We start from the raw sequence: 13,892 nt of genomic DNA on the forward strand, positions 1-13,892 counted from the left end.
ATGAAATCTAGAATTTTCTTAATCTCTAGAACAATGTTTGTGTAACTTTTATAATTAATACCTTTACCTTTATATCTTACTTTATCAATTTTTCTGACATCTTAATCTTGTTTTATTATCTGGTCTTAGTGATTCTGCTTATGAAGTAATAGTTTGTTTCTCTATAAACCTTACTGAAGGTGACAAATTTGTTTTTTTAACACTATAACCATAGCTTTATTTTAGTTTTTTCTAGGAATGGAAGAAGTCTCCACTAATCTTTAAACTTAACTCTCAAGCTTATGTTTGAACGCCATTCGTAATTCAAATATTAAGCTTCTTTTTCACCTGCTGGAATTTATACCTGACTGTGAGGGAAGCAACAAGTGTTTGTCTTGGGAAGTTATCATGTGTTGAAAAAGTCCTGAGGCTTGGCAGTTTTTAGTGAGCTTGGGCTCTTCCAGGTCACATCTTGAAGTTCTTCGGCCATATGGGTCATTTTGGAGCAGTTTTAAGGATTTCAGTGCTATACAAATTAAGAGTCTAAGGATCAAGAAAGTCCAGAAAATTATGGTGACTGCTGGATATTTACCTGAGCATAGTTTCAGGCATGAATAGGCTTTGCAGTTGGTTGTAAAACTTTTAATGGCCTGCTTCAATACCCTGAAAAGCCCATTAGTTTCTTTCCAAGGTTTGCCACAAAAGAAATGTAGAGCAGAAGGGTCCCTTTGATTGTTCTTTTCATAAAGAAGAAACTATTTTGTACGTGGTCACAGGAGTAAGTATATTGTATAAATTTTATACAAGCATTAGACAAAACTAAGAAAGTTAGGATTGGAAAACCAGTAAACTATTAAAGCCAATTCAGAGGGAATTCCAGAGAACCAACATGAATAGGCAATGAAAAATGCTAAAAAGATGCAAAACTGGCTACTTCTACTGTGTGGTAATTAATTGCATCTATACCTGACAATGTACTTTTTTGGCCAGGGGTTCCTGCTCAACATTAGCCATTACCGAGTTAACATTTGTTTCAGTAACAGAATTGCAAAATAGAGACAAGGAAAGGCACAGATCCCTATGTAATCAGAAAACACTGGGAAGGCCCTCAGGACAAGGTTGGATATTGAGTAATCTTTTTTGTCTGTTTAAACTCTTTAGAATTTCTTCAGTTGAAAGAATGAGAGTATAGACATATGAGGAATCAAGAAAATGAAAGGTGAAAGTGAACCAAGGGAAGAGAATGATTTTGGTCAGAAAAATTCTCTTTCAGTTTTTTTTTTTTTTTAATACTATCAGGAAGAATGTGTTTATTTTTTTGAACTTCAACCTCAGAAAAAGAGGCCTTATTTTAGAAAAGGAAGAGAACAGGAAAGGGAAAACAGATGTTAAAATACTGGTGGTGTGTGTTTCATTTGCCTGAACATTATATTTTAGATAAAAGCTTTGGTCTTCAGAGAGAATGATGTTACATTTGGATTAGAATTCCTAAGAAAATTTTCTTACTATCTGTCTTTCATATCTTTTTATTAATGTCATTTGGGGATTTCTTTTATAATTCAAACACTGAAGAAGACCTATTTTTAATATTTTATAAGTGTGATTGGAGGAAGAATAACAGGGTTTTAATATTACTTGCTTGTTGAAATATGTTAATTGAGAAGATCTGAAGAATTATGACTGCCTGTTGTGGGATAGTCTACTGTGGGCCTGATGAATTATCAGATTAAAGTGGTGAAGCTGCCTTCGGAAGATGGATCAGCTCCTGGGAATTGCATTGTGAATGTTGATGGAACTTCTCTTCAGCTGACTGTCAAATTTACAGTATGAAACACTGAGCGGTCCTGTAGCGTTGTGGCCAGTTTCTGAATATGAAAAAGCAAGTGAGAATAACAGAATATAGTTTTCCTATTACTTTTCAATGTGAGTCAAAGTTTAATAAATATTTTATTGGTATACCTAGCACTCATACTTTCCTCTTGCAACCCACAAGTTTAATAACTAGCATTTATTGGCCTCCTTTCACTGCTAAAGTTGTTCATATTGCTAAATTTTTAACTGATGTTTTGCACACATGGTGCATTAATACTTATAAAAATGTTACTAATTGCTCAGAAAGAAATAACTTCACTTTGAACTGAGACTAGGATTTGCTTGTAAAAAGCCTGTATGATACCCATTGTCACAAATATATGTATTCTTTGCATGGCTTAAAGTGTAATGGAGACAAGCTATTTAAACTGAAAAAGAAGATAAAAACAGGTTCATGTTAAGTAAAACCTTTACTAGGTTTCATTTCTTAAAAATAATATTTGACTAACATGAGAGTATAAGTTATGTTTTTGAAAGAAATATGTATATGGGAATGAGGACATAAAAATTGAGCTTTGCCTCAGTTTTTGTGTGATCTACAACTCTTTTTGTGGAACTGTTACCTGGGAAAGGCTATCTAGTCAATTGATGTACCGCTAGTAACTGTTTTATTTCCACAGGGGCTTTATAGGCAATAGAAATCTGATTTTTCCTCTCATCAATTTGGCTTTCCAGTAAAAAGAAAAGGTGACCACTTTACTTGCTATTTAAAACAAAGAAAGGTGACCAAATAATTCTTAGTATGTCTATAGAAGATAAGAACCATGATAAATTTACCTTTTAGAAATTTTATAGAAACAAATTTGTTTCTGTAACAACTGTAATAGCATAATCAGTAAAATATATTTTTTAAAAAAGAATTGAGTATAGTATACACATTTTCAAAAGAACAATCTAAACTCTCTTTTACTGGTTTAGCCTCTTCTACTTTTCATCTTCCCATCTGCCAAATGAAGAAAATGTGTTCTTTTCAGGCAAGCGTGGAGTAACACAACTGCAATTAGGTCTCACTCCATCTTAGGTAGATAGAATTTCTCTCAAAATTATTCTTATTTTGCTTGGTCATGGGTCATTCATGTAGATTATTCTCATACTTGAAAATGGAGCAGATATGTTAAAAACATTCCTGTTAGTTTTATCTGACTACTCAGTATACCTGGATCTTTCCATGATATGGTCTTAAACCATTATAGGGTTAGATTTAAATGTGGCTTACATTGCCATCTAATAGAAAGCATGTATTTTAAGGGTGGCAAGGTTTGTCAGCTACTGAAACTTTATGGTTCTTTTTAAATGATTTCATGAGTTTATATACTATAGTATTTGTTGCTTTTACTCTCCAAAGTCCATGTTATGAAATTTAAAGTGTAGATAATTTTGAATTACTCAGAATATACCTTATAGAGTTGTTAAGCCATCACTTTACTTGAGTTAGAGCCTGAAATCCCTATATTGTAAGCAACCTTTTGAGTTCTTTTTAACTCTCTATTAACATAGTGCTTCTTTCATATGTAACGTTGTTATTAAAACTGTTGGCAATTTTCTGCTTTCTAAATCTGGCTCTGCTCCTACATTTCTAACTTGATGGATTTGTAGTTGTGGTTTTATTTCATAGCTAAGATATTCTGGTTCTCTATTTGACAGTAGAAGTGCTGGGTTCAAATCTTGACTATTTACATGCAACCTCTCTGAGGCTATTTCCTCACTGTAATATAGGAATATATAACTCAGTGTGCTTTTATGAGAATCAGATATAATGATACTTCTGAAAATAGTATGTAAAATATAAAAAAACTAAGTATAAAGAGTAAAAATAATAGCAAAATCATTTGTTGCGTGTCAGGATCTGCTAAGCCTTCCACATGCATTAGCTACTGTCATCCTTAAATAGTCCTAAGAGGAAAATGATATGATCATATTAGCCTTATGGTAAATGGAACCATAAAGAAGTTACATAACTTCTCCATGGTTATACAGACACAGCTAGCAAACTTCAAGATTGAGCCCAGTGCCTATGCCCAAAAACCACTACTTAATTACTTTTCTACTCATTATAAATACTGTGATGAGTCACCTCTGCTTTTGCAGATAAGTTCCTTGAAGAGCTTCATTGTTCTTGGCATTGTCATTTATTGTCTGTTTTTTTATTTTTAGATCTTCTATTTCACATTCATTTTGATGTTTTTGTGTAAAAGATCAGTATATTTAGGCATATATATTAAGATAGAATATTGACTCAGGATGCCTTCAGCTGTAACAGAAAGTGAAAATTAACTTTGGCTTAAGCATAAGAATTTATTTTCTTATAATATACAAAGTCCAGAGATGGTAGACTCTATGATTGTTTAGTCAGTGACTCTAATGTATGTCACCAAGATGTAAGGAACCTGGGTTTGCTATTCTGCTACTCCTAGCATAGCACTGGTTACCTTTATCATTGCAAAATGGCTGTAATAATTTCTAATGTTGAAACAATAATACACAATAAATAATAATATGGTAAAGATATAATATTGAAACAGTAATATATAATACATAATGAAACACAGTAATGCCTAAAGGTAGGAAGATGCTTTCTCATTTTGGTTTTTCTTAAAAATATGGCGACTTCCCAAAAATGCTCCAGTAGATCTTTCTTCAGTCATCATTGGTCGAAATAAGATCACCCAATAAATAGCAAGAGGAATGTGATAAGCATGATTGTCTTAGGATAATTGGCATTTATTCAGGGAAGCTACTAGTGACAGGCTATGCGGGACTGTTTTGTCTGAGAGGGCAGAGAATGAATTTTGGCTTACTAGTTAACAGTGGACTTAATTGTATGAATTGGGGCAAATTATTTGATATCGCTGTTAGAATTTTATCATATGTAATATAATTTCTGTCTTGTAAGTCTGGTTTCTTGTGTAAGTCCCAATATTCTTCTTCTAATTTAAATATATATAGTAAGACTAAAAAACAGTTGAGTGTCTTCAATAAGAAATTATTATAAAAAAACCTCAGTCTTAGGGATGATTATGAGGGTTTGAGAGCTAGGGGATAGTATTTTGCCCAAAAGATCCAATACTTTTCAAACTCTGCTTGGCCCATTTATGTACCTAAGGAGCTATGCACATATGTATGAGAACTAATAGTACATCGGAAATATGATATTAGTAGGTGGATTAATGTTTCAAATCTTAGTGTAGAGTTCTCTTGTGGAAGCACATGGACTATTCCAAATGTCTAAGGTACTTCGTCACCCCTCAGACTAATGGTAAAGCTCAGTTTTGGGATCTTTCACCCACTTCTCCCTCCTACTTTTGCCCCCTGGTGGCATGATGTGTCCATGATGAAGAGCCTCTGGAGGCTAGGCCATGACCCATGTGTTCTCTTTATTGCCAGAAGACTCCACTGCTAGTGACTGTAGCCTCAACCACATTCTTAAATGTGTCCAGGTGCACATTTGCTCCCTCTTGAGGAGGAGAAAGTCGTCAGGGACTTCTGGGGTAGGAGAGTTTCTAAACAGCCCCTTTCCTAGAACCCTTAATAGAAAACAGGCCTTTATGTTGTGATAATACAGATCTATTTATATTTGTAAACATAACAGTTTAGTACATTATAAATTAGATGTTACTAAAGTTTAAGAATGACATGAATTTTAAATATGTGAAGGCCTAGATAGCTGCAAGTTTTCATCTTTCACTATTACCAGTTTAAGCATTTTAACTGTTTAGAATAAAACCTTTTTATATGTGCCATGTAATCCAGCTTTTTTGGTATATGTTATTATGTTATTACAGCTGTCCCAGTTTTACCCCCATGCCCCACTCTGCTTGGTACCCCCCTTCCCTCAAGCATTCCCCCCTCCATGGTTCATGTCCATGGGTCATCCATGTAAGTTCTTTGTCTTCTCCATTTCCTATACTATTCTTAACGTACCCCTGTCTCTCTTGTTCCTATCCATTATGCTTCTTAACCCCTGCACTATTTACCCCATTCCCCCCTAACCCACACTGCCTCCCCCCCACCCCCGGGCCACAGCTGATAAACCTCCAAATGATATCCATACCTATGATTCTGTTCCTGTTCTGGTTGTTTGTTTGGTTTGTTTTGTTTCATTTTGTTCTTTTAGATTCAGTTGTTGATAGTTGTGAATTTGTTGCATTTTTAATATTCATGGTTTTGATCTTTTTCTTAAATAAGTCCCTTTAACATTTCATGTAATAATGGCTTGGTGATGATGAACTCCTTTAGCTTTTCCTAGTCTTGAATGCACAGACTTAGCTTTGCTGGATAGAGTAATAGGTTGTAGGTCCTTTTCATCACTTTGAGTACTTCTTGCCAGTCCCTTCTTGCTTGCAAAGTTTATTTTGAAAAGTTAGCTGATGGTCTTATGGCAGGGGTATCAAACTCCCTCATTTTCACGGGGGACCACATCAGCCTAGTGATTGTCTTCACTAGGGCGAATGTAATTTTAGGACTGTATAAATGTAACTACTCCTTAACTAGGGTCAAGGAGCTTGGAGCTTCCACGTAAAAACAAGGTGCCAGGCTGATTATAACAAGGTGGAGGGCCAGAATTGGCCCATGGACCTTGTGTTTGCCACCTGTCTCTTATGGGAACTCCTTTGTAGGTAACTCTCTGCTTTTCTCTAACCGCTTTAAAGATTTTCTTTTTATCTTTAACCATTGGCATTTTAATTATGATGTATCTTGGTGTGTTCCTCTTTGAGTTCAACTTCTTTGGGACTCTCAATGCTTCCTAGACTTGTATGTCTATTTTCTTCACCAAACTAGGGATTTTTTCAAATAAGTTTTCAATTTCTTGTTCTTCCTTTTCTCCTTCTGGCACCCCTATGATTTGAATGTTGGTACATTTAAAGGTACCCCAGAAGGTCCTAAGCCTCCTTGTTGTTTTTTTTTTTAATTCTTGTTTCTTCTTTCTGTTCCGATTAAATGTTTATTTCTTCCTTATGTTCCAAATCGTTGATTTGAATCCTGGCTTCCTTCCCTTTGCTGTTGGTTCCCTATAGAATTTTTCTTTATTTCACTTAGTGTAGCTTTTATTTCTTCCTTTATGATTTGCCATACTCAGTGTGTCCTCTGAGCAGTCTGGTCACCAGCATTTTGAACTTTGCATCTGATAGGTTGGCTATCTCTGTTTCATTTAGTTCTTTTAGTGGGGTTTTGTTCTGTTTTTTTCATTTGGGTCATATTTCTTTGTCTCCTTAATTTGGCAGGCTCTTTATCTTTGTTTGCTGTGTTTTAGGTAGAGCTGCTTTTACTCCGTCTTAGTAATGTGGCCTGTGTAGAAGCACCTGTAAATTGTGTGGGGTGGAGCCTTAGGTAATTTCCAGAGCAGGACAGCCTGCTTCTCCGCTGTGGCTCTGTGTGGGAAAAGGTCTTGGAGAAGGGATGGTACCGCTGCCTGTCTTCTGGAGCTTTCACTGGTACTTTTTCCAATTTCTAGTCACTTCACTCACTTCCCATAGCTGCAGCCCTGGTGGTGAAACCCAGAGTGTGTGGGTTTGTGATGTTCTAAGTCAGTGTGGGCCATTCAAGTGGCAAAAATCTGGCAGTTACTTCCATCACCCTGTGTGGGCCCTTTAAGTAGCAAAAATATGGCTGTTTCTTCAGCTGCCCCAACCCTACTGGCTTTTACAGTCAGAGATAACTGGAGATTTATCTTCCTGGTACTGGATTCCTGGGCTGTGCAATCTAGCCTGGGCCTGGGACAGGTCACTCCCAAGATATCCATTCCTATTTTTATCCACCACACATCAATGTGGGGCCATCCCTTCTACCCACGCCTCTCCTTGACATAGGGCCTCTCCACCCATCTCTGTGACTTGTTCCCTTCTATACAGCTGGATGTTATGTACCTTCTTTAAATCCTTGGTTGTCAGACTTTCATGCAGCCTGATTTTCTGGCAATTCTGGCTTTTATTAGTTTTGAAATATGGTTCTAATTCTTTTCATATATATATATATATATATATATATATATATATATATATATTATTGATTATGCTATTACAGTTGTCCCATTTTACCCTCTGCTTTGCATCCCCCTTCCCACCCACATTCCCCCCCAGTTCATGTCCATGGGTCATACATGTAAGTTCTTACTTCTACATTTCCTATACTATTCTTAACCTCCACCTATCTATTTTGTACCTACTATTTATGCTTCTTATTTCCCCTTCCTTCCCCTCCCTCTCCCCCCCGATAGCCTTCCATATGATCTCCATTTCAGTGATTCTGTTCCTGTTCTAGTTGTTTGCTTAGTTTGTTTTTGTTTTTTTAGGTTCAGTTGTTGATAGTTGTATGTTGTCATTTTATTGTTCCTATTTTTGATCTTTTTTTCTTAGACAAGTCCCATTAACATTTTATATAATAAAATGATGATGATGGTGATGATGAACTCCTTTAACTTGACCTTATCTGGGAAGCACTTTATCTGCCCTTCCATTTTAAATGATAGCTTTGCTGGATAGAGTCATCTTGGATGTAAGTTCTTGCCTTTCATGACTTGGAATACTTCTTTTCAGCCCCTTCTTGCCTGCAAGGTTTCTTTTGAGAAATCAGTTGATAGTCTTATGGGAACTCCTTTGTGGGTAACTGTCTCCTTTCCTCTGGCGGCTTTTAAGATTTTCTCCTTCTGTTTCATCTTGGGTAATGTAATTATGATATACCTTGGTGTGCCTTGGGTTCAATTTCTTTGGGACTCTTTGAGCTTCCTGGACTTCCTGGAAGTCTGTTTCCTTCAGCAGATTGGGGAAGTTCTCCTTCATTATTTTTTCAGATAAATTTTCAGTTTCTTTCTCTTCCTCTTCTCTGTCTGGCACCCCTAGGATTTGGATGTTGGAATGTTTAAAGTTGTCCTGGAGGTTCCCAAGTCTGTCCTCGTTTTTTTGAATTCTTGTTGCTTCATTCTGTTCTGATTGAATGCTTATTTCTTCCCTCTGGTCCAAACTGTTGATTTGAGTCCCAGTTTCCTTCCTCTCACTGTTGATTCCCTGTGCATTTTCTTTTATTTCACTTTCATAGCCTTTACTCTTTCCTCTATTTTGTGACCACAGTGAACTATTTCTGTGAACATCCTGATTATCAGTGTTTTGAACTGCACATCTGATAGGCTGGCTATCTCTTCATCTCTTAGTTGTATTTTTTCTGGATCTTTGATCTGTTCTTTCTTTTGGGCCATATATTTTTTGTCTCAGTGCACCTTTTCAGTAGTAAGAGGTGGAGCCTTGGTGTTTGCTAGGGTGGGACAACCCATGTGGATGCACTCTGGTGCTATCTGTTGGGGAGGAGTCCAAAAAGGAACAGTGCTGCCTGCTCGGCTCTTGGCTGAGTTTCAGTCACTTCCTCTGCTACCCACAAGCAAATTGGGCCCTTCTAGTGCTGATTCCCAGGTGGGTGGGTTTGTGTACATTCTAGGACCCTGTGGGTCTCTCCAACTGAACTATCCTGTGAGGCTGAGAGTTTCTTCCTCCTCCACAGCACCCACGGATTTTTTCAGTGAGAGGTTTTGAGGCTTTATTTACTTACTCTGGAATCCTGGGTTGTATGATCTGTCTAGATCCCCAGTTGCTTCTCCTGGTTTATCCGAATGCAAATGTGGGACTGGGCAGTCTGCCAGCCGCTGCCTTGCCCACCCAGGTCCTCTAGCTGCCACCTTGCTACAAGTCCTCTCTGCCCTGGCTGTCCTTCTCTGCCCCTCCTATAGGTTTGGATGAATGTTTCTTCTTTAACTCCTTGGTTGTGGGCCTTCCATACAGTTCGATTTTCTGTCAGTTCAGGTTATTTTTTGTTTTTCAATTTGTTGTCCTCTTTTTGGTTGTGCGAGGAGGCACAGTATGTCTACATACACCTCCATCTTGGCTGGAAGTCCATGTAATTCTTTTTATGGTTGTGTGAGGAGGCAGAACATGTCCACCTATGCTTCCATCTTGACCTGAAGTTCCAGTTTTTTAAAAATATTTTTGATCTTTATTGAGGCATAGTTGACAAATTTGTGTGATACCTGAAGTGGACATCTTGGTGATTTGATAGATGTATGTACATTGTGAAAGGATTCCAACCATCAATTTTTAACACATTTGTTACCTTAGATATTTATTTTTTGTGAGAACTTTCAAGTTCCCTTAGAAAATATCAATTATATATTACAGTGTTATCAACTGTAGTCATCATGTTTTACATTATATTCTGGAGGACCCTATTCATCTTAGAGCTGAAAGTTGGTACGGCAAACACTTTTCTACTCTGGTTTTGTGAGTTTTCTACTCTGGACTATTTTTTAATAGTCCAGATATATTTGCAAACCTGATAAAGGGTTAATACCCAAAATTTGTAATGAAAACATACAACTCAAGAGCAAATCCCTCCACCCCCAAGCAAAAATATTTCACTTGAAAAATAGGCAGAGGTGCTTAAGAAACATTTTTGCAAAGAAAATGTAGAAATGGCCAGCAGGTACTCGAAGAGATGCCTAAAATAACTAATCATTAGGAAAATGCAAGTCAACCACATCTGTTCAAATTCCTATTGGCAAAAACATAAGACAGAACAAGTGTTGGCGAAGGTGTGGAGAAAAGGGTATTCTTGTACACTGTTGGTGGGAATGTGAATGGGTACAGCCATTATGGAAAACAATATGGAGGTTCCTCAAAAAATAAAAATAGAGCTGCCATATGACCCAGTAATTCCTCTTCTGAGTATTTATCTGAAGAAAATGAAAACACTAACTCAGAAAGGTATATGCTTCATTGAACATAATGCTCATGTTCATTGTAGTGTTATATATGGTAGCCATGATGTGGAAACAAGTGTCCATGGATGGATAAGGGGATAAAGCAAATGCTGTGTACATACACATGGAATGTTATTCAGCTATGAGAAAGGAGGAAATCCTGTCATTTGAACAACATGGGTGGACCTTCATCTCATTTTGCTAGATGGAGTAAGACAAATGCAGTTTTCATTGTTTTTAAGTGTGTTAAGCATGCCATAACTCTCAGACCTCTGGGGCAGTGTAGTGTTAGCCATTCCACCATAGCATGCAAGTATTGTATTTTTGAGTTTTGTGTTTTCGTGTTACATATTTTTGCTTTATATGCTATCATTATATCATAGATATTTTTTATATTGTCATTCTTAACTCTAGTGACCCCTTTTTACACTGCTGCTTTAATATGGGTAGGGAACCACCCAACAAAAATAAAACTATAGGTCTTGAATGAAAGATAAACTCAGATTGACTTCTCACAGGTTTTTTAATTGCTTCTTTGTCACCGGTGTCTTTAATTTTTTAGTTGGAGCTGTTCCTTGTTAGAAGAAGATTTCACATAGTTGAATAATTTCTGAAGACTTAGTAGGGATTTAGTTGATATCAGATGATTCTGTAGTACTTTTTGATTCTGTGGAAGTTATTTAACTTCCATAGCAACTGAATTGTTAGTATTACAGAGAACTTCAGTTTAAGTATTGTATAGGAGTAAGGCTGACAAAGTCATAGGCATGCTACCGTGTACCTCTGCCTCACACAGATGACAGACACACTCATTTGTCAGACCATTCTTTCCCTGATTTTTGAAACAGCACTCTAGACAGATACTGCTTACTGGTTAAAGTAGAACTGTGGAACATAGCCAATGCATGTCAGAAGGAAGGGTTTTTAGTTATTTAGCTAGAACTCAGCCTTTCAATCCTTAAAAGTTCTAACTTGGAAGAATGATGTACAGATAAATAAGATCAGAGAAACTTCCAAAGGTGACAGGACTTTATTACTAAGTATCAAACCAATATGAAGGATCCAAACCAAAATAAACTTCTAAAAATGCAAAGTTCTTTAGCTCCCTTTCAGAGACTGTATAGTGAAATTACCAAGCTGTGCAACACACACACATACACCCTAAAGAGATTTACATTGTAGCCTTTTAATTTTTTAAGCCAGTGAAGAAAGATGTAAGGATGGCTTAGTCTCTGAGTTACTGAAACTGAAGTGAAGGCCAGCTTGATGTCCATGATTTCCTTAAAGTCTCGTTTCATTGTCTAGTTTGTTACTGCAGAGTTAAGCAGGCCTTCCCCCTCACTTCCAATTAAAAAAGAAAACTTCATAGTTTGTGGACCTTTTCTCTCTTGACTGAGGTACTAACAATAAATGTTGGATTCTAGATTAAAGTACGGGATTTACAAAGGAAATCATGGAGAACCAGTTTTGATGCCTGCATTCCTTGGACTTTGGAGGAGTATGAAGGGATAAAGTAGAAGGGCCAGTAGAGAAGGGAAAGATTTGTAAGATTATTAAAAAAGATTTTATTTATTTATTTTTTGAGAGAAGAGAAGGGAGGGAGAGAGAGACAGAGAAACATTGATTGGTTGCCTCTTGCACATGCCCCGCCTTGGACCAGCTTACATCCCAGGCATGTGCCCTTAACAGAATCAAAGCTGTGACCTTTAACTTTGTGGGATGACACTCAACTAACTGAGCCACGCTGATCAGGGCTGTAAGATTTCTTGAGAGCTTTGCTAGGCTGTGAAGGGGAGTTATGGAGAATGTGTGCTCTTCACTCAGGCCTGGTGAGTGGTGCTTCCATGAGGCCCCCAGGTACAAATGTTTCTTGCAGTTTTGAGGCAGAGGCCCTGGCACCCAAAAGCACTAGAACACAGCACATTGACAGTAGAGGTGTCTGCCTTTGGGAGGGGCAGGTTTCTGGTACCAAATGAGCATCTCACTGGAGAGAGTAGGTTCCGGACCATTGTAAAATTGTGCCTAAGGAGACCTGCAAGTCAGGCACTCAAACAGTAGTACTTTTGGTGATAGTGGAGTGTTGATCATGGACTAGGTTGCCTAATTCCTGAATTGAAGCTGTATTTGTAATAATGTGGCATCAAGACCCTCTCAGATAAGAGTGAATAGGAGTCATCAGATTTGCCCACATTTTCTTCCAGGATGGGAATAATTTCCCCCACTTTAAAGAGATACTGGGCTCATGTAATGCATTCTTATTTGTTCCTTCCCACATCTCCTACGTCCTACTTCTCAATTTTTCTCATTCATCATACTTTTGTCTTAACTGCTGTGTGTAGTATGTAGTTGCTTTCCATAGATCTTTGTTTTCATCTGTTTACCTGACTTTTGAAAATCGTGTGAATATGCACATCAAATTCCTTTATAAAATATGGTGGTTTGGGAAGCTCAGTTTTACATTAAGTATCTTTCTAAATTTTTGAGATGTTTTATGGATGAAGAAAACTTTATAGAGCACTCCTTTGAAAAATTTATAGGTTTGAAGTATATGTAGATATTTGTAAGGAGTTTAAAATATTGTTTTGATGGACTGATATATAAATCTTGTATTCATAAATGTAATGACGGTGTTGGCAACTTCCTTTGTAAAACAACTTTTATAAAGGACTATTTACTGACTAAATACATTTAAAAGAAAATATATTTTGAAACCTGTTCTGCTATGAACAGAAATGACATATATTTTTACTATGCCGTTGGTTTTTAAGTTAAGCTTCCTAGTGCATAATAAATTTGCAATGGATACTTTAAAAAAATTAAGAGACACTAGGCTATAAAATAATGTTTTGTCCTATTTGTGTCCTGTGAGTTGAGCTTACCCAGTGTATGATGTGAGGAACATACTTCATTCAGAAGGCATAGCAAGATCATAGAATAATAGAATAATGTAACAACAAACAGTGGATGCAAGAAAATATAATCCCTTTGAAGTTGCTGAAGCTTTTGGTTTGAGGATGAGAGTGGTAGAAATGAGTCTTGAGAGATAAGCAGGTTGAGATCATGGAGAGACTTGACAATAGAACTTGGACTTTATTCTCCATAGATGAAGGGATGGGGTTTACTAAGGGCTTTTAGCCAATAAGCTAAAGGTCTGCCCATGTTACTTTTTCTCTCATATCCAACTGTCTGACTTCCAGCATAGAGTCTGATTTATATTAGATATTTAATTAGTATTTGAACTAATAAATAAATGAATTGATCTAGAAGTTGGCATTAAAAATGTAGGCAAGAAAGTGAGCTG

General features: G+C 36.8%; 1 protein-coding gene across 3 annotated transcripts in view; it reads left to right on the top strand.

Annotated features, from left to right (window-relative positions):
* Positions 1 to 13,892, top strand: part of EXOC2 (exocyst complex component 2) — a 254,233-nt gene that overhangs the window by 68,764 nt on the left and 171,577 nt on the right. The window lies entirely within an intron of this gene.

Source organism: Phyllostomus hastatus, unplaced genomic scaffold (genome assembly GCF_019186645.2).
Source record: "Phyllostomus hastatus isolate PE091 unplaced genomic scaffold, TTU_PhHast_1.1 phas_contig_37, whole genome shotgun sequence".
Classification (NCBI taxonomy): domain Eukaryota; kingdom Metazoa; phylum Chordata; class Mammalia; order Chiroptera; family Phyllostomidae; genus Phyllostomus; species Phyllostomus hastatus.